At 44.6% G+C, this 21,508-nt stretch overlaps 1 protein-coding gene across 1 annotated transcript in view; it reads right to left on the bottom strand.

Annotated features, from left to right (window-relative positions):
- TOMM20 (translocase of outer mitochondrial membrane 20) overlaps window positions 1-21,508 on the bottom strand; it is a 38,659-nt gene that overhangs the window by 7,762 nt on the left and 9,389 nt on the right. The window contains exon 5 of the transcript XR_007903890.1: window positions 16,735-16,899. The gene's annotated coding sequence lies outside the window, so the exon portion shown is untranslated. The remainder of the gene's footprint in view (window positions 1-16,734; window positions 16,900-21,508) is intronic.

A 21,508-nucleotide genomic window follows, 5' to 3' on the forward strand; every position in this document is an offset into this window, starting at 1 on the left:
GGTTTATTAGCACAGACATGGTCCATGCCACGCAAGCTTGTGCCTCAGGCTTTTTCCAGTGACCCAATGTACCTGCCTTTGCTGATCAGGACACAACTCTGAGCCTCTCATGCAGGCTCCACTTTGTTCCAGTATAAAGTCAAACTAACTTTGGTGACAGGTGGCTTAAACCATCACATCTGACACTGAAGAGGCTGAGCAGAGAAGTATTTATGCAGCCAGCACCACCTCCTAGCTAGGAGCTGGGCCTGCCCCCAGGAGCATCTTACTCTGCTTTGCTCCACCAGCCCAAAGCCCACTAGGTGAGCACCTGGGCATACCTGACTTGTAGCAAGGGGGAAAGATAGCGCCACAGTTGCCTGTTTCTCCATTGGAAGGTCTTCCTTCACTTTGACTGCAGCAAGCAGAAGAGGTGCCTCAGTGGGCTGGCTTCACAGTGGCAGCAGCAGCAGTCCAGCCCCTGGCATGTGGCCTCTGCAGGACCCTCCTGCCCCAGCCCCAGCATGATGAGCCTTCCCTCACTGCTCCAGCCAAAGAAGGCCTCAGACTTGACCAAGGATGTACCACAGGCCAGCTGAGGACTTCAACTGCCCAAACAGGCAGTGCATGATCATAGACTGGGCTCAAATCTGGGCTAAGCATATGCTACAGACATACCCTTAGCAAGTCTGGCACAACCATGAAATGAAGCTGGATGTCCTGAGGTCATCAGTCCTCCCTTCCTTAGCCTTGCATTCCTGTGAATATAAACTAAACCTTTCAAGGGCAGAAGAGCAGAAGAAGACAAATATTTTGTTTTCATTTGATAAAAATTAAGTCGTGGGTGCTTGCACAGCTGATCTCTTGCATTTTACCTCCTGCATTCTCCAGCAGAGAAACCTGACCTCTCAGAAGGCTGCATTAGCAAGAACCCCTCATTCCTCCTCCACTGCCTGGGCAGCACAGCATCTTCTCTCCACAGTACTGAGGTGAGGAAAGCTGTCAGTTTTCAGGCAGTGCAGACACCTGTACTGTGCACTCTTCACATCTCCTTTGGAATCCAAGTTATCTTGCTTTGCAAACCCATGTGAAAGAGGTTAGGAAGAAAGTTAAAAGATGTTTCTCATATCTATTTAAGAAACATTCAGATCCTGTTATGTTCCAAGGGAGGGCACTGGCAAAGGAAAGAGATCAGGACTGCTCCAATGGAGTAATTCTTATGTTCCCAAGTAGGTCAGGAGAGATTGCAGAGTAAAGCAAGCATTGCAAAAACCTTTTGCAATGCAGAGCTCTACAAACAATTGCAAATTATTTGAATTAAAGCAGAGAAATTGCTTGAATGGGTTTTGAACCCTTTTTCTTCTTCCTAATAATGAGCATTTTCTTTTTTGCATGGGCCTGGAATGAGAAGTCTCATAGTTTGGGGATATGTTCACACTGGGAACATTCACGTGACCTTTCAGATCACATTCCTCCTATTTATAAGAGTATTAGTCATCCACTTAGAGAGCAGAACTAATACCAGGTTGACTGGTATTAGTATGACTAAATGCACGCTATGAATAACCAGCGGAGGGTACTTAAAACCACAGTTATATCCAAGAGCACACAGAGCAGCCATAGCCAGCTAATGCTTAGACAAACACAAATAATACTACTGTATCTAAAATACATTTCAAAGACAATTTGAAGACAGTTCATCCACAGGAAGAAAGGACGAATAATTGGATATGTTATTTTCCAGAGATAGTTCACCTAGTTATTTAGACATATAGGATCGCTGGCAAGAAGGCATGACAGCTGAAGACTTAAATTTGAAAAATGTCCAGGCACTAAGAGGATGGATCACAACTCCCCAGAAGCTTGGCCTTTACACTACACAGAAAACGTCAGGACTGTTGTACTTCAAGTTTGCAACTTTGTCACCGGCAAAACACGAGGTCTATGAGCCCTGAGTAATGCCTTACTTGTTAAATAACATGTTGCTCAACTTAGCTGCAGGGAAAGCACCATACAAACCATGTGCCCCAACACGTTTGTGAGTCCCAGCCAGCATGAGTCAACTTTCCATGCCTCAGATGTTACCAGTACCTCCAATAAACTGCCACAAGCAATATCAGTTCCGGGGTCAGGAAAAATGGTGCTTCCCAGGTGCTGAGGACTTCCCTGCTCAGTGCTTTGGGAAGCATTTATCAGGACGAGATAGATGTAGGCAGCGCACTCAGACCATTTTAACCATTTTGGTGAAACCATATGAGTAGTGTCCACACCTGGCAGGAAGGAATCTGGAGGAGAGGAAGAGCAAAGGACAAAAAGGTGGGTGTAAGAGGAAAAACGGAAGTATAGACAGCAGCATGAGAAATGAAAAGAGATGACAAGCTATGTGCCCCTATATAAAAGAAACACAGAAGCAGTCTGGGCTGTGTGAGCTCCACATATCTGACAACAGGGAAAATGGAAATGGGAATAGTTCTGCAAAGAATTTATGAGTTTTGAATAATGATGTGCAAATTACGGGCTGGAGCACAGAGAATTAAAGAACTTTGAGTTCCCACCTGCTCCTCAGTTTGGCATAAATGATGTGCTTCCACAGGATGGCGATGGGGGGACACTGGGATGTCTGGCTGCACTACACTTTGGCCAAACCCTCTTAGGGTGAACATTATCAGCAGGAGGTGTCCAGCTGTAGTCACATGGCAGTGTCAGGAGCTACCCCTGCCATCAAACTTCCCCAATGTCAGCCTGACCAGAGGCAGTGGCTGAAAGATTCAGTGAGAAGGTGGCAGCTAAAGGTGCAAACATCACTTCCTCATTGAAGCCTTGGTGAATGGTCCTGCCTGTGCAACACAGAGGATGTTTTGAATGGCAGAGCACAGGCAGTGAATCATTGTATAATCACTGCTGGTGTGTCCCAGCCTCAGTGTATCATCAAGCCTTTCTTTGGGTCAAGTAATCATTTGAGTCTGACTCATCGCCGCACAGGTTTCTCCTAGTGCAGGCTGGTGTGGTCAATGAGCAGAGCTAATTGAATGTGCTCTCACTGTTTCACCCTTATTCTGGGAGGACTGGCAAAGCTGCTACTTGCAGCTTTGCTTTGCAGACCCTGACAGCACAGAGGGTTCCTACAGACCACATAGTCTGTTGGGCCCTACACAAAAGTCAGGCAGCAAATTGTTAACCACGTTAAGTTATCACCGTTTCCTTAAAAACTTCTCATGGGTCAAAGGGTTAGCACTTTCCCGGGCTAGAACAATGTCAGTAGAAAGCCAGGGCCTCTAAAATAAGGAATAATTGAGGCTGGAAGGGACCTCAGAAGATCATCTGGTTTGAGACACCTTAAAAGCCAGGTTTGAACATCCCCCTCCTTGTCCTCAGAGTCTGAGCCGCCAATGCAGAGGAAATGGAAACCCCATGCAAGCCAAGGAGCACTTGAGCTGGTGTAGCCCTGCTGAGATCACACAGCTAAGAAGACAGCATAATGGGAAAATCCAGCAACATCAGGTAGTAGCAGAGGGCCACAGAAAAGATAGAGTAAACTGAGGGAAAGACCAGCAAAACCAGTGTGGGACAGAGAGAGAAGATGTTTGCTTCCTTTGCTGCTAAGATGGAGGCAGGAAGGGTAGTGTGGAGGCATTTCTCCTTTCTCCCAGTTTGCTGCACATAGAAAGGAGCCACCTCTGGACACCAAGCAGGCAAAGTAAGAGTCAAGGTTGCTGCAGTTGGAAGAAGGAGCAGAGTCTTGGCTTCACCCTGCCTGCACAGTCCTTCCTTCTCAGGCCTTGAAAGGACGGGAGGGAAAGGGTAACCCTCATTTCCTCTCTAGGCCAGATGGGGGAAGGACTCACCAGGTCTCGCCTCCACCCTGTCACTAATATCAAATAATAATAGTATTTAGCATTTCCATAATTACCTTCGCACTCTGATATCACAGACACAGCTGAATTGGAAGTAATTAAGATCATTATAATGAGCTTCAGTGGATCCTTTCAGTCAGAGGCATTATTTAGCCAGTCCTCATTTTTGCGGTTACATCTGAATAAGCTCTTTGCACTGAGGTGAGGTTCGCCAATGAGACACTTCGGCATAAAGGCAGTCTCCTACTTGCAAAGGCAGAATAAATGTCATTATGCATCATGTTTCACCAGACTTCAAAATGCCAAGGGAGGTAAGTCAGGTTACAGCTCACTTGTAAGAGCTGCAAAACTCTTCCCATGGACAGGCACTTGGGGAACGTCTGCCATGACCCCCTGCTTACAGAAGCTGCAATTCTAGAGGCCTTCAATGATCACTACAAGCAGCCACCACAACCTCTCACTGTAGGTGTCAATTCAGCAAGAATTCTTATTCGAGGGGAGGGCGCAGAAAGCCAGAAGCTCTGAGAGCACCTTGCACCAGGAACAGGTTGCTGGACTGAGCACTGCTGGGGCCAGTGAGCTCCAGAACAGAGATCTGCTGGTCCTGGATCTACTTGTAGCCTCACTGAAGACTTCTTCCTTTGGCCTTTCACTAAGAATAAATTAAGTACCCCTTTAATTGCGGTTACTTCAGTTCCCTGTTCATAAGTGCAAATAAAGGCACTTATTTTTCCCATTTTTATTTGCCCTTTATGTTTGGGCTGTGTATCCCTTGGGAATCCACAGCCCAAACATCAAGGGCTTCTAGGTATACTTCTCTTATTAATAACAAAACCAATGTGCTGCTTTTGTCACTGACGAAGGAGGAAATGTAGGCACATGGAACAAACACTTGTATTGCAATTTCTTATGTTTAAAAAAAGAACAACAAGGTAATAGAGTGTACTACTTTGACCAAGAGCAAAGGTAAAATCACAGCAGCTGACTCAGTGTAACAGAAAGAACTTAATAGAGTTGGCAACATTTCAACCTGCTTTCTTGGGAACTTGAACATGGGAATGTAGTATAAGTAGCATAACATATCCAAAGCACTGCTTGAATGAAAAAAAAAAGAGTTAGTTTTGGGCAAAAGAGTTATTTCCAGCAGCAAGAAAGTTCTTCCAGCAAAGCATGAGTATAAACTTGTGTTTATTTCTCGGTGTTCAGCTACTGTCAACATTACAAATAAACCCAACCAAGGCAGAGAATCTAAGCCTGTGCTACTGGCCCCAAATACAGCTGAAACACTCCCCTAATGTGTTTGTGACCTAACCGTTCAGTCCATCCTCCAGAAACAGGTCAAAATGGAAGACTTGGACAAAACCCAAACAAGCTTCAGTGCAGTTTAGAAATACAGTTAAGACACAAAGCTGTTTCTCTACTTCAAGACAAACTGCCTGTTACAAAAAACATTGAGGAGCAATGACATTTCCTGAGGTCTGGCTGTATCTGCAGTGGAAAGGAGTTTCCCATGCTGTTTCCTTAATTAGCACAAACATGCTGACAATCTTCTCCATGCTGAAATCAAGCCATAGGTCACTAAAAAGTTGATCTATCTATGCATCCAAATCCACCACATGCTGAGCCAACATGTTTCAATGCCGTAATCAGTACCCAGATTATAACATGGCTTTGTCATGCATACCTTTGCTGAAACAAACTTGGATGTCCCAATATGAAACCTATTTGTCCTGCAGTCAGCATATAGGAAATGTGCCAATATATAAATTCAGTGTTTTGCAAGTGCTAGGATTGTGTGCTGGCATTTACTGGATCATTTTGACCATCACATGAATTTATAAATACGACCGGTTGAATTAGAGAAATAACATGATCTGAAGGCCAGATTCTAAGCTTGTTTAAACTGAAATAAACAGTAATTTACTCTGGTTTCACCATGCAGAGATCAAGGTCACGGTTATCTCTATACACAGTTTAGTCCTTGTCAACAGCACGTGATATAATACAATCATGCGGCAGCCGAACAGAAAAGACAGCATGCCAATACAATAAATATTGTAGTCCCAGCCCTGGTGAGAAGTTCAGCAACCTTATGACAGGTACCATTTAAGTGTGTGAACCTGAGACTTGTTCCTCGGACAATTTTTGCTTTGTTGGTAGTGCAGCTGGCAGGACTAACTGTAAAAGCAATTTATGCCTGGCCAGCTCCTGGCCAGCTCATAGCTAACTCTAAGTAAAAGCTGTGATAGCTAAGCTGTTCCCTCCTGGCCAAGCAGCCCATTTTCTGTGACCGGTTCAGTAAGGTTGCTGCCTGCTGTGTGGACAGCACACTGCAACGTGCCGGTGTGCCAGGTCTGATCCTTTCTCCCACTTTTCAGTTGTCCCTATATTAGTGCATCCCACAGTATGCTGCACCATGGGCTGCTGCTCTCAGTAGGCTTATTCCAGGAATTCACCTCCATCGTTACTTGTCTATGGCGTCACCGCCCGCATTTTCCCGGAATCACTTGGCACCACTGGGGCTGGACAGCATGGCAGGTATCCCTGCCAGCATAGCTGCTGCTTGGAAAATCTGCCCTGTGGACGTAAGTTGAGCATCTCACTGGTTACCGGCTATAACTCTTTTAGCTGGATACAAGGTCACAGTTGTGAAAGTAACAAGAATGTATCTTTGATGACATTGACATAAATTTCCTGCAGGTTCTTGTCAGATAAAAAAAAAAGAACACCAGAAAGTGATGCCCCATGAAGAACAAATTAGATCCCATTTTGTGTCCCTTCACCTGTAGAGAAAGGTTTCAATGTCACTGAATTCTGCACTTGTGACTGTCACCCTACCCAAAACAAATAAAATCAGGCTGACGGTTATGTCCATAACTTTCCTGTTGAGCTGTTTTCTTTCCTGAATTTTATTTTGCTATGTTTATTTATTTATTTCAATAACTGTCCTTCAGTACCACAAAGCAGCTTTAAGACAGAAATACACTGTCATCAGACACCTCAAGTTTTCCCTAGGCACTGTCAGTAAAAGCACACCCTCAAAATTTATCATGGATGGGGCTCCTCCCGAGCTGGTGAGGCCAGAGGGAAAACTACGCCAAGGGCCGGTCACAGGAGGTCGCAAGCACTCACAGCTGGCCTTGGCTTCCATTTGAGGTACAGGCAGCCGAACCCTTGTAGGGGCAGCTGGACACTCCAGTGGTTACGTGGGGAAAGTAGACAGCTGTCTCTGCCTGCTTGCAGGACAAGAAACTGGCAGGAAGCAAAGGTGCTTTCTCCTGCTCAGACTGCACCCTGAACCCTCGTTGTCATTAAACATCCTTACTCTCCCAGGGAGAAGGGGAGGGATGGAGTGAAAGTAACTGACCTTCATGGAGGAATGGACTTACTGATACTGTGTTGGTCTGCAACCTGAAACCACTGAAACTCTGGGCCTTGAGAGAGGGAATTGCCAAAAACCCAGCCCAGCATGATTCAATAATGCAAACTAAGGCTCACACAGCTTCCTCTTCCTAACCTCATTCCTTCTCTCTGAAAGACAGTTTGCATGTTGCAACCCCATGGAAGCAGTGATCTAGACACCGAGAAAGCCTGCTGATGTTCGGCTATGCGTCAGCACAAGACAGAGGGACATAAATCAGACAAGGTGCAGGTAGTCAACTCACTTATAAAGACTTCTCCGAGGTTCTCCATTGTGCTCAAGCAGTGGCAAAAAAACCCCTATCCACCCAAAGACTGACACATCTTTGCTTCCCACTGACCTCAATATAAAACTCATATTTGGAGAACAGAACCCCAGGAGCCTGGCCTCATTTACACCAGTTTTACACAGTTATCTCCTTGAGAAATATCCCATCTTTACATAGGTGTTCCCAAGATCAAACCTGGCTCAGTCTGCATCTCTGAGCACCACCAACATCTAAGTCTTTCTTCACCCCAAAAAGGCCAACCTCAACATGGCTCGAAAGCTGCTTTTCCTCTCCCCCAGTTACTTACCACTGAAGACATAGTTTAAGAAGCTCACAAACAGGAGGGCAATGGCAGCCTCCAGATCCTTCACAAAATACATGAGCAAGCACCACATAAACTTTCCCTGCAATCCCACAGCTGCCGGGCCCTGACCAGGAAGTACCACCAACACAAGGGAAGTTTCCACAGTCCCCATTCTCTGGAGAGTTTCTGCTGCACTGCTATGGCTGAGCTGTTTGTTTAGGATGTCAAAGAGCTCCATGCTGGAAATGAGAGTACCACTCACAGCATACACTGCATTTGAGCTGGCACTGGCTTCTTCCTGTTTTCTAGCCCTTGCCATGACAGCTTAAAACAGTTTTAGTGTATGCCTTGTTTACAACATCAGCTCAGAAAAAAACCCCAGATTTAAGTTTGGTGACCAAAGGCTAACAGGCCTCACCTTGGTCATTAGCTGTCCAGGTGACTTGCTGAAGAATAAGGAAGTGCTGAAACAGAAAATGCCCAAGACCAATGGCTCAAGAGGAGTCTTGCTCCATTTCTCACCTGACAGACAACACTGTGCCCTGTGAACATATCACAGCACGCTAAACAGAAGAAATGTTCTCTATCCCAGACATTGTAAACTACTGCACTAACGTTACAAGTTGGAGCAAGGATGTGGTGCAGAAGTCTCAGACAGCCGTGGAGGCAGGATTACTCATTTACCACGAAATTCAGATGAAATTGTGCTACTTATATTGCTATGGGGCAAGGAAGGGAGAGAGACAGACTTTTACATTTCCAGAAGACTTGTTTTAGCAACTGATGACATATGGGGACAGGATTCTTGGAACTTCCCTTGGCTCAAGAATACAAAATCCTGTTCCCCCATATACCTTTAGTTCTCTGGCCACCCAGTCATCTGCTATTTAAAGCCCTAAGCTTTAAGTTCTTCTTGCCTAGTTCTCTGTATTGCCCTCTGCTGTTCCACATGGAACAAGATCGTCACTTCGGGAAACCATTTTCTATCAAGGTTGTCTGAACTGGCTCTGCCCTTCTCCTAGAGATTAGGTATGTCTACAGTCAGCGTGTTGAATTGAAATAAGTAGCTTATACAGGTGGAATTAGGGAAAGATAATGGAAATAAACAGCGGCTTGATATTTGAGGAGTTTCTGTGCACTGTTTCATTTGTGTTTATTAGCCTACAGGTGTCCTACAAGCTAAGGATACTTCAGCTGACTTGTTTTTTCACACCACCCTCGCATGTTTCTAAAAGCATGTCTCCTTTTGATCACATGGCAGCAGGTACTCACTTGCTTACACACAGAGCAGTGTTACAAGTGACTGTGCTAAACACATGCTGGACAGGTGAGCCCTGCAATATTGTCTGCGGCTGTACAGCCATCACCCCACCCACACAGTCTCCTTTCTCTCAGCACAACCCCAGCTTTGGCCCTACTCAACACTTGGCCACTTCCAGATGAAGGCTTGCTCTTTCTCTACTCCATCTCCACCCCTCTGAGCTCAGCAATCAGGAATACAGAGGAAAACTTCTGGTCATTTGTGCTTGGGATGAGCAAACAACCAGCCCACACTGTCCGGCAGCATGAACGCCAGGTTACATGAGGACATGACAGCAGAGCCCACATACCACTGCTGGGCTATGAGCACTTCAGATATGACTGACTCTGCTCAGGAGACTGAAATATAAACAGCAATTTCTGGGAGGAGTGGCTCCATCCAAATACTCCCCCATCTTAGTCACAGGTTAAAATAAATAAATAAACAAACAAAGCTGTACTAATCTCCCAATTGGCCTGCTCACAGTCATGTAACCGGTGTCAGCCTTCACCCTGAGATGAAATATGGACCCAAAGACCAGGTCCCAGCTTCATGGTGCTCCAATGGCACACACAGCAGCCCCTAACTGGGATGGCAAGGACTTCAGCTTGTGGTGTAAGGGAACACCCACCTGGCAGACAGCAGAGCCCAGATGTACACCACTTGCTCCCGGCTCCATCACACTTACATAAGGGAAATACTGAGGGAGCCAGGACACATTTAACCCAGAGATCCTCACGTGACCAAGCGGATCCAAAGCGAAACAGAGCAGACTTGGGTCTGCTTTCCATTCCATGCAAAGCCACATCTGGGAAGCAAAACAAACAGGGGCAACTGCACAACAGGGACCCGAAGAAGCCGGAGAACAGGACTAAGGAAGTAGCTGCCTCTTCCCCTGTCCTTTAGTGAATGAGAATAGCTATGCTGGGAGCCAAGAAGGCACATTGGGGCAGTCAGTCTAGACCTGCTCTGCTTCTTGTCCTCTTTCCCCCAGCATCTGCTGCTGGCCCCTGTCAGAGGCAGGATGAAGAGCTAAGTGGACCTCACATCCGGTACAGCACAGCCATTTGTGCTCCTCTTCCTTGTGAGTCTGGCCAAAGCTCCTGCGTGTGCATGAAAGACGATCCCAGCATTAAATATATTCCTTCTCTTGGTCCAAAATAGAAATGGCTCCTCAGCCTACAACATCAACAGGCTATGTTAAAACATTTAAGTATAATCAGGAATGCAGCTGGAGGTCTAAGCATGGGGTAAGAAAACACCAGCATATATTTTAACAGGAACTATCCCAATGGGCTCTGAAAGCTACCTACAGTATATCTGCCTGTTCCTAATTATATTTACTGGTGGTAGTTGGCCTTTTTTTTTCCAAGCTGAAGATGAGTCAGAAAAAGAAAAAAAAGTCCTTTATTGTTGTGGAAGCAGAAGGATGTCTCCTGAGGGTGTATGTAATGCACTACTGTCACGGCATGACAATGGAAAAACTGACTGCTGAGCCAACCAAACCCCCATAAATACCTAATGATATCTCTCCTGGCCCAGATTTTCTACAAGTCGGTGCCTGAACTGCATACAAAATGACAATCGATATGAAAGGATCTTTTTTCTCAACAGAGCCGGAATTTAAGAGCCCAGCTTAGCATTATATTCCAGTTCATACAAAGACATCCTTTTAAAGGTCTGTCACAATAACTTAAAGGTGGTGATCCAGCAAAAAAAAACTGCTAGGCCTCTCCTCACCCTCTCCCCCACACCTCCAGCCATTAGCACAAAGAACAGCTGGCTTCAGCGAACAGACATCATTATTAATTACAACATGGAGACAAAAACAATGCATGCCTAGGTATGTTATTGGGTCTGCATTCATGTGGGATGAGAACAAAATTTTCTTCCTTCTCTTCTTCTTCTTCTCTTCCTGGCTTGAGTAGCTCTGCCACCTCGTGTACTTGGCTGGGGAGGCGGCCATGCCAAGCACCTGGCCCAGTTACAGGTATGTGCAGAGGGAGCCCGTTGTGAGAAAACCCAGCCTTAGCAAATTTCTCTGGCAGTCAGCCAGCCTCCACACATTGGGCAAGTGACTCTCCCCGGCCGCAGTTACATCAGTCACCACCACCTCCCTCAATGTCATGGCACGGGAAGCAGCTGCCAGGGGAGAGAGAGAGGCAGCCGCTGGCTTTTGAAACAGGCTGTCCAAAAAACATTACAACACCCTTGCTGGTTTCCAGTGCGTTTGCTCAGTTCCTCCTTTCCCGTGAAGACCACACAGGCTTTGCGAGGGTGTTACACCCTGCTGCAGAAAGGCGGTCTCTGGGGCCCGCTGCTCCTGGCAGCCGCTCCGCAGCACTGTGATTCCCCCAACTTCCTCCAGAGACTCTCCCAGTTTCCACTGAGGGCAGAACCAAACTCAAAAGCTGGTATTTAGGGGAAAAAACATAGGTATTTTCTTTCTTTTTTTTCCAGAGGGAGATTCTCCATGCTGCTCTGCCTCAGCACAAGTGGGAGGCAGGGCTGGAACTTGGAGCAGATGGAGAAGCCCCACACAGTTCCACTCCCTCCTCTCACCTGCCTCTCCTCTGCCTGCTCTAGTCCCTCATGCCCTGCCGTACTTGCATGCCCTAAGCACAGAGGCTGCCCAACGCAGCCCTTGTGGGAGACCGGTATTCCCTGCCTTCCCAAGCCAGCAGCAGGTCACAGGGGCCTAGGCAGGGACTGCCAGCCCTGGGAGTGCAGGCAGGCTGGAGGACCACTGCCAGCAGGGCCAACAGCCAGATTCTGCTCTTGGCTACTGCCCCAGTAAATTTAGTAAATTTAGAGTGACCCCCTAGCACTGACTGGGGATTTGGTCTTTGCAAGTGGTCAGAGCAGACCTTGGACAAGGGATGGCACTTCAAGACAATCATCTGGGGCATGGTGTAAGCAAAATCACCCTATAAAAGAGAGCAAAACTGGCAAATAAAAGTATTGCTCCTGGCAGGCAAGTACTTCCATATTGATTCAACACTTAAAAAGGCACTGAAGTGAGGATGTCCTTGTTTCAAACCCTCCAGCAAATTCACTTTCGCTTTTGGCAACCTGCTGTCTTCTCACCCCTCAACTCCTTCCCCATGACTGCAGCAGCACCTTCCTCCACTGCTGAACCCCAGTAGCCTCTGTACTGCCTCCCCTCGCTCCCTCCTCTGCTTAGCTTCCTGCTTCAAGTCCTTCTAGAGCAGAAGCAGAAAATTTTGCCTGACCACCCTGGCGAAAGCAGGGAGAAATGCTTGCTGAAGTCCACCAGGAAGCTGTCACCCATGCAGGCATTGCAGCTGAGCCTTGGGCTGCGAACCTGCCCCCTCAGCCCTGTCTCTCCCGGGACACAGAAGCCCATAAGGGACTGCAAGCTGGCCAGATCAGGGTAGTTTTTCTCCAGTCAGAGGCTCTGGAAGGATTATTTGGCTGCAACATATCATATGACTTTGTTCTTAGAGTTACATTTTAACTGAGAAAGTTTAACAAGTATGACTTATGGGCTTCTAAAATTGGCAGTAGAAAAATGAGCTGAGGAAGTCATGGAAAAAAACCACAAGCGAGGCCATTCCATGTTATGCACAATTTCTGGGCTCTTTTTCCAATCTTCTGGTTTTTTTGGATGGTGGAAAATATTTTCCAGCTACACAGGCCTGGCTTCACTGAGTATGTATTTATGCCAAGTTTATAAAAAGCAGCTGCAGACATGGTTGAATGAAAGGATTACACTGCTGTCTGTCCTCCAGAAGGTGCTTCAGTTCACACCCTGTCCCACAGAGTGGGCTCGCTTCTCAGATCTCCATGAATTTATGTAAAGAAGGACAGAATTTGAACCGTACAATACAAACTATGGCTGTGCACACAAATGGGCACCATTACCACCATTCCTCCAACCTCTCCCAACCCTAGTCCACCTTCCATGAATACAACAATGGGGAGTGGGCTTTCAGGGTCGAGCCCCTGGTCTCAGTGTATTTCTGCTGCCTGCTTCACATGTACCTGCTCTCCAGTTGCTCCCACTGAAATTCAGGCTTCACCAACATCACGTACTCTCAGGCTGCCAGGCTTTAAGGCTAGAAGGGATTTCTGTGAACATGCAGCCTGATCTCCTCCACAGCACACTGCCACTGAATTTCAATCAGGAATCCAGGCAGCAGAGGCATAACCTTAATTTTCAGCCGTGCCTTGTCACAGCCTTGGCCTGATACACTACTCACAAGAGGAAAGTCACAAATAATTCTTCACTCTCCTAAACAGAATAGCTCCAGGGGCAGGGGGGGGAAGGACACAAGCTGAAAGTAAATGCATATAAAAAGGTAAGGTAGGTGGTAAGCTGCAGATTGTGCATTACAGATCTGTACCCTGCTGTTTTTGCAGTCGAGTATCTTAGAATAACAGTACTGAGAACGACAGTGTTACATCAGGAATATCGGTCAAGACAATATTTCCTGGCAATTGTTTGAGAAATGCTTTTCTCACAGCTAATTGCTCCCTAGAGGCTGCATTTTCTCTGTTTTTAGAAGGAGAGCGATTAAGAAAGGTTTTTAAACCTCTGCACCCTGCTGTAGGACAAAGAACTGTGGGGGAAAAAGGAAAAAAAGAAAGAAAAGAAAAAGGCACAACAGCTGTAATGTTCTATGAAATGATTTTGTTCTGTTCTCTTGCCGGGGTGGTGGGTGCAATCATCAGTTTGGCAGAGATAAATACAGAAAAAGGAAGACATTTTACAGAAGCTCCAGCTGCAGGAGTACCACATTGCCATCTAGCGACACCGGCTCTGGGAAGCTGAAACACATGGGGCTTCGCAGGCTCTCTGTGCCTCCCACACCGGTGCCTGCCCCTGGGCAGAAGGCAGCTACCTGGACATGGGGCCTCATTTCCTTCCTGTGCTTTACAGCCAAGCTTGAGAACTGCAAAACCACTTGGTCTATAAAAGACATGTGTAGGAAGGCAAGGGGAAAATGGAAAAATTCCACCCAAAGGAAGTTTAAGACAAACTTGGCTTTGCTGGGATAAACCTGGCGCTTACACTGAGGCCCACAGATTCTCATCTTCCATTGCTGCTGCTGTTGCACACGAAGTTACCACACCTTGGGCATCTTCTGCAATTGTCATATGAATGTCTACGGCAAAATGATGGGCCGGCAGGAGCATGAGCACTACCTTGTCCCAGGGAGACAGGCCTGAATCTTGACCTGATGCACTGTCCCCAGTTATGCTGCCAAACACCTCAGTACCTGTGTGCCCAGATGCTATCCTGCAGTGCCAACTCTGATAATTTGACTCCACTACATGCCTCTGCAATTACACATTTCCTTTGTATTCTGAAAAGAATACAAACGTTAACCTTTCAACACTTTAAAAAAGAAAAGTCAAAATGCTAATAAGCCCCTTAGACAGCAAAAGGCAGGCACTCGATCTTCAGAAGATGCCTAGCAAAGGGCAGTGAACGAATACTTTTGTATGACCTTCACACAGGAAGTTAAAAAGAAAAAAGAGTTTTGTTGTATAGAAATTCTGACATTCATTGAAAGATGTTAAATTGGAAGATCCTGGATGCAGCAGACTTATATTTAACCAGAAAACAAAAACACTCCCAAATGCCTGAACTGCCAGAAGAGACCATCATTTTGGGAAGCAATGGCAGAAGCCTTGCATCAGGCATCCAAGACTGCCCACAAAGCTCTGCTTCGTGGCACATGCACTTCCCACTGGAAATACATGACCACTCTCACACCTTATGGGCACTGAAAGATGATTAGTAGCAGACTGTATTGGCTGTGGTGCATAGGACAGTATGTCTAGCTAATCATTAGCTCTGTCTCTTTGGTCCCCGAGTCCTGTGAAGCTTCTCAAGAGCACAGCTGTACTGCATTTGCAGCAATGTCAATAAGGATGACATTCTTTGATATTATCAAAAATAATGTAGTCTTCAAGAAAAAAAGAAAAATGCAGTAAAGTTCCCCAATATGAAGATAATCTTACAGCAGCATTTCTTCAAAAACCCAGAGTGATGGCCTCTACAAATTCTTTGGTGACTGAACACTATGAGGACCTACGAATACTTTGAATTTGCAAAACTACTACTTCATCAATCAATAACAAAGCTTGTGTTGTCACCCCCCGAGATCAAGCCCACATCACCTGCAACATTATCAGGAGCTGGGGAGGCAGAATTTGAACAGTAAGATTTTAAAAAAGGAAAGTCATAAAGGATCCTGAGTCTGAGCTGTTGCTGGTTCTGTCAGACTGCAATCTGGTTCTTTTTTTTTTCTTTAAAATCAGGGTGAGATCACTATTTTTCTTGAAAATGTGCTGCCCAAGATAGGAAACATCCATCTGTGAAAAGATCTTAAGTCTAATGACAAATATTGTCAGGTCTGCCGAAAATCTTCGAGGGCAATGCAGCAGACAAAACACTGCTCCCAACCTTGTCAGTTGGGACAAGGTCCTAACGCTATCCTGGAAACAATGAAAATGAAGGGAGGGATTCTACACAGAAGCCAATTTTTTTCCCTGTTTCCCATTTTGTGACATAAACCAGGGGGAAAGCACTGCCCCAATATCAATACAGTTCATCCCTGGGACTCTGTGCCCTTTAGAAAATCAATATAACTTCTGAGCACTTACTTCCATGGTTGCCCAGAGAAGCCAAGGTGCCCAAGTGGTTAGTTAGCTCAAGCTTCCACTAAGAACCAGATGGTCCATTGGTTCTTGAGGGTGGCAGGACACACCAGTCTGATCATCTGACTTTCTGAATATATGGCTACCACATATCCAGCTCCTGCCAGGCAGAAGCTTTCCAGAAACCAGCTCCAAAGCAGAAAAAGGAGGACAGAGCCAAATGGCCAACAGATAACATCTGTTCTAACCACCAAGACTTTGAAGGTCAAAAGCATGATTTAGAAGGCTGCATTGTTTTTAAGGATGGGGCAGCTGTCCAAAACTGGGCTACAACTTTCTCTCTGTAAAGTTTTCAACCGTTTCATCAGGTTGTCAAGTTTTCACAGTTTGCAATCCACCATCTAGTGGACACTGACTCACTGCATTGCCTTCTAAGCTATTTCCCTCACTTACACCTGCTTAATACCTATGACCCAGATTTCCTATTTGCATGATGGTGTCACCAAATTTCAGGCACTACAGTGTGGGTTGATTACTAAGTTTTGCCAGAACAGTCAGAGTTCCTTCTAAAGTTACTATCCAACAGCAAGCTAGATTTTTGAAAGATTGCTTCTTACATTTACAATGCAGAAGGCACCTATGAACTGCAGGACTGCCAGCAGAGCAATTAACCCAGGGCTCGACAGCTCATGTTCTTTGATTTCAGCTGGGACAGGGGAGTTGTGCTTCAAATCTAATCAGTTAGAGAGAGTGTCTTTAATACTTTTTTCTTTTAGTAGGTTTCATGATTTATAGGCAAGTCTATGGTTGGTTGAGGTCTGATTTTTCCTGATTACACTAGTAACTACCACTGATTAGCCAACTACTCTGAAACGACTGTGAGGTAAGAAAAGAAGCAAGCTTTAGAGCTTCATACATAATTCAGATAAAACACCCACCCAATTGCTACCAAAACAATCGTACTATCCTAAACCTTACCTTCTCCCTTCCTGTGTCACTGTCCCAATGTCCTGCTCTTGACTGCTTAGGTTTCCATGAGGAAAGGACCATGCAGAGTAAATTACGGGATCAGGACCGCAGGTTGTGAGCTTGCAGAAGCAGAGACTCCATCTTGACAGATTCTTCAGAGTGCCACACACATCTCTGCTGGTACAGAAGTAATAATAATAATTTCATGCTAAGAATTCTGCCAGTGTCAATGGCCAGTAAATACAAAGAAGTAAAAAAGGGCCCTGAGTTGTGTTAGACAACTTCTAACATAAGCTCAAAACTTCAGATGGAGAGATAAAACCAAATGAAACATAAATCAAATAGCAACCCCTCATGGTTATGCAAATTCAGGTGAGTGTCATTATGTCAAACACTCCAATTAGAAGAACTCCATAAACATGGAGGCTGTAACCTGGAGTCAGATGGGGCTTCTCTTCTTTATACAGGCAAAAGCTTCCACCTCCTTAATTCTAGGAGTTGGTAGTCTTCATCACCGTAACTTACAGGACCAAGCAATTACATTATACCAGGTCAATGTGTGGTGGAAGTAAATTTCCATCAAAATCAAATTGTTCCCACCAATAATGAGATACTGCTATGAATTGATTAGGTGTGTACTATCAATTAAAAACAACAGAGAAGAGTTTCTCAAAGAACATGCTTGCTCAGGAATCCCTTTTCTCCATTTCTCCATTTAATTAGTCATTGCATTATAATGAACAAATTCATGCAATAATCATTGTTATTTTAATCATCAAAACTGAATGTACATTCTTTCTCATTAAATAATATTAAATACAACAAGAGATGCTAACCAGGTTGTTTCAGAACTCCAGGAAATGCTCTTTTACATACATGCCAAAACAGGCAAATATTGTTTTCTTACAGCAAAATTCTGTATCTTCCAGGCTATGTTACAGAGTGTAACATAGACGGTGACCTAAAGAAGGAGGAGAAGCATGGTTTGCTGAGACAGTATCTTTTAGTAAACAGCTCTCTCTAGATACTTGTCATGTTTTAAGCAGACTTTGAAGAATTTCTAACTAACAAGCTGAATGCTTGGAAAAATGTTGACTAACAGTTACAAGGGTGGAAAATTTCCATTTACTTGTATGGCATAAACATACACTTTCCCTCTGCAAACACAGACCAGGAAGCAGAGAAAAATCACTTCTGAGATGTACAAGTAGTTAAGATTCAGTTTTGAGCCAGGATGTCACTACAATACAAATATCTGTCTCCAAGGCATGAGGGAGACCCTATCAGCTCCCTTCATGTCAGCTACAGGATCGTAACAGGGTAAGTAGATTTTGCCACCTTATTTGAAATTCAACCAGCATTGAAAATGCATCCCGTCACGAACCTATAACATCTTGCCCCCTCATTTTTTTAGTTGGCTCTCCTTACATGTGTCATCACTTCCACCCCTACTTCAGTTAACAGGTACACTTCTTTCACTCCAGCTAGCAAAGCTCATGCAGCTGGGCAGGGGAAAACTCTTCTCTTGCATGCCTGGGAATGGGATTCAGTTGTATTTTGTTGCAGAGTTGAAGTTGTACAATGCAGCTGGCTTATCTATATACCTAGTTTGTGTAGAGGGATGGAGAGAAAAAGGGAAATCCTTCTAATCACGTCATCACAACAAGTCAGACACACAGGATTTAAAAAGCCAAATTTAGGTATTATCAGTAGAAACACTTGTCACTGCTGCCCCACTGAGCCTGTCTTATACACTGTACCAAATCCGTCTCAACAAAATGCTGCATTGCATCACCTCACAAGACAGGAAGATCCTAAAAATCAGGATTTTGCAGGATGAGCTTGCACAAAATGTGTGTGCAAAACTGCCCTCTGCTGTTTAGATTAAGACCTGCACAGACAAATGATGCGTGACCAAATCAGTTTTGAGCTACAAGGGTCCAAGATGCAAAGAGGCAAAACTATCTGACTTCATCTGTTTTCTGCCTCCATGCACACTAGGAATTTCATACGTGAACACCACTCACAACTGTCTTGCAGCATGGACCATCCCGACAGATCTGTAGGCTGTAGCAACATTGTACCAGTTGCAACACTCTGTTAAGCAACTCTCCCACGATGGGTGAGCATCACCAGACATCTTCTCACCCCAAAGATGAGTTGAGAACACCCTCAGGGTGCAAGGGAAATGATGTAGTTGCGGGTGAGCGCTCCAGGACATACATGCAGGACATGTTAAATCAAGGCCTGAGCTTTACACAACAGGAACAGAAACCGTATGCCTGGAATCAAAAGCTTATAGCACTGAGGCCTTTATGAGTTAAGGATTACTAAGTTGCAGCGATGATCAGAAAACAGGGTAGCAAGCTCATCAAAAGATTTCCAGTAAATATTCTGTAAAACTAGCCCCTGCTGCAAGGAAAGAAGAGAGAACCTGGGGTTTTTTTCCACGAACACATGGAAATCACTATATTTTGAAAAAGCTGCCCATTATCTACTGCCAGTATGCTGGACACTTTGGTACAGAAACACCACAGAAGGGTCAGCTGTTTTCTATGGCTTCACTCACACATTCATACATGGATGTGGCAAATTCTGCCCTCTGAGAACAGCATCAGATATCCACATCTTCTTTGGGAAGTTCTAGTTTGGTACAAATGCAGAAAACAAGTACAGATACCCACACCAGTTCAATTTCCGGAGTGCCTCCAACAAAAGCTAGCCCAGTCCTCGTGAATTAAGCACAAATTTCAGCTCTTTGCAACAGGCTTTTGGTCAGTGCATAAAGAACACTGTAAGCTATGCTGGTCAGTGGAAACACACAAACTAAAAACCAAACCAAAACTTGGGTACAACAGAAGCCTTGAAGAATACTTTTTTTTTTCCACAACAGCCCTTTTCATATCCATACATTTAAATACACAGAAGCATGGGTGTACTGTACAACATGCCTTTGAAACCATCACTGAAAGCACTTAGTGACCACTTCAAAGCTTCCCTTGATGTTTAACTCATGTTAACTGTAACACAACAGTCATGTAGGGCCACTGTTCAGCCTAGGGGACTTTAAACACACCATCAACAGATGTACAAATGAAATTTTAGAGATTCTTCTCAGTGCATAAATAGCTAGAGCTTTACTTTGATGATGGCTGGCTGGCCTCCTACACAGCAGGCCTGGGACTTCTCTGTTTTTCAAGTTAAGGGCAACAATAATATTCTGTCAGCCCCCAGGAAAAGGAAATTAATGCCAGATGATTCAGTGTGTGCCTGATCACTCTGGTTTTGGATTTGATTCCATTATCTAGAAAGCTTGATGGTGAAACATCAAAGGTAGTCCTGCATGATAATGAAACTAGCTGGGTGTTTTTTCTATAAAAGCTGCCTGAGAAGCTCATAACCAATGACAGAAGACTTCCCAGCATAAAACTAACAGACCTCTCATATTCTTTATGGGAAATCCTTTTAGTGCTGAAAACAAGTGCCTTATTCTTGGAGAACCACAGAAAAGAAGATGGCTCTTTCTGGGAGAAAGATTAGTAGTTTAACCTGCAGTAAAATAAGATTATAGATCTTATTCACCAGCAGCTGTGAGCTCAGTAGCAGCAAATACACAACTGGAACGGCTCACTTTCACGTCTTCTTAATTTGCACAGGTGAAAAGAAATACAGTACTACACAGAGCTAAGGTAATGGCATTACTGCTGCTGGTGCAGTACCATCAATCACTACCACCACCCTTCTCATGACCCGTACTTTGCTTGTGTCTGAAACACCTGTGGGCTGTGCATGCTAGCTACACCACTGCCAGCCTGCCACTGTTGGAGCAACAGCAAATTCCCATTCTAGACAACATCTTCCAAGTCTTCAGTTTGTAAGGTATTAGCTTCACTGGGAGATTTGGAGAGAAAAAAAATTCAAGCCTTATTAAAAGGATTTATCATTCCCACTCTATTAGCCAAGGCACTCAAAACAGGTATCAGAGCTTGCTCTGGCATACTAACCAGGTACTTCTGGGTTATCAAGTAGGAGAATAAATTTTCATTTAAGGCTACATTTAAACCTATGCTATCTAAAATTTTGTTTGTATCTGACTTTGCAGGATCAAGAAAACTAAAAAGGGTTAGGGCAATATGTGTGTCTGTGATGCTTATTAAAACAAATAACATTTATAGACATAATCAGAGTATCACCAAGCCTTCCATCAAGATCAGAATTGACACCCAGGCTTGCTAAAACACACTTAGTTCAGAAGAGATTTGTTGTAAGCTAAAAGGTGAATTCAAATTGCCATCATTACACCAAAGAGCGTAGAAAATTGTTCAGGTTTGAAGGAAGGGTGCTACTTTTGTCTTATGCTGTTTGGGTTTGTTTTTCAAGGCAGGATGGAAGAGTTTGATCTACCTTAAGACAATGTTAAAAGCTGAACTAAAAAGATATACTGAAGTGACCACCACCAGCAAGGACAGCAGGTAAATATGCTAACAGTTCTGTCAACATAACCTATGAATTCCTACTTTTTACTTATAAGAGTTAGAAAAGAAAAACTCCTCCAAAAAGCCTCATTAAAAGCATAATCTTCTGCAATTTCACAGTAAGTGCAAAATAGCTCTGTCCTTCTAAAATAAATTAAAAGAGCACCTCATCCATTGTCACCTGAAGAATATGGCTATTGAGTTTTACTTTTACCTTATGCTACCTGAACAATTCAAGGACAACGACTAAACTACAGCCAGCTGTTCAAGAAATTTTTGTTCACACCAGCCATTAACTTCAGTATTTG

This window comes from Manacus candei, unplaced genomic scaffold (genome assembly GCF_025592945.1).
Source record: "Manacus candei isolate 608988 ecotype Guabito, Panama unplaced genomic scaffold, ASM2559294v1 h1tg000017l, whole genome shotgun sequence".
In the NCBI taxonomy this organism is placed as follows: Eukaryota; Metazoa; Chordata; class Aves; order Passeriformes; family Pipridae; genus Manacus; species Manacus candei.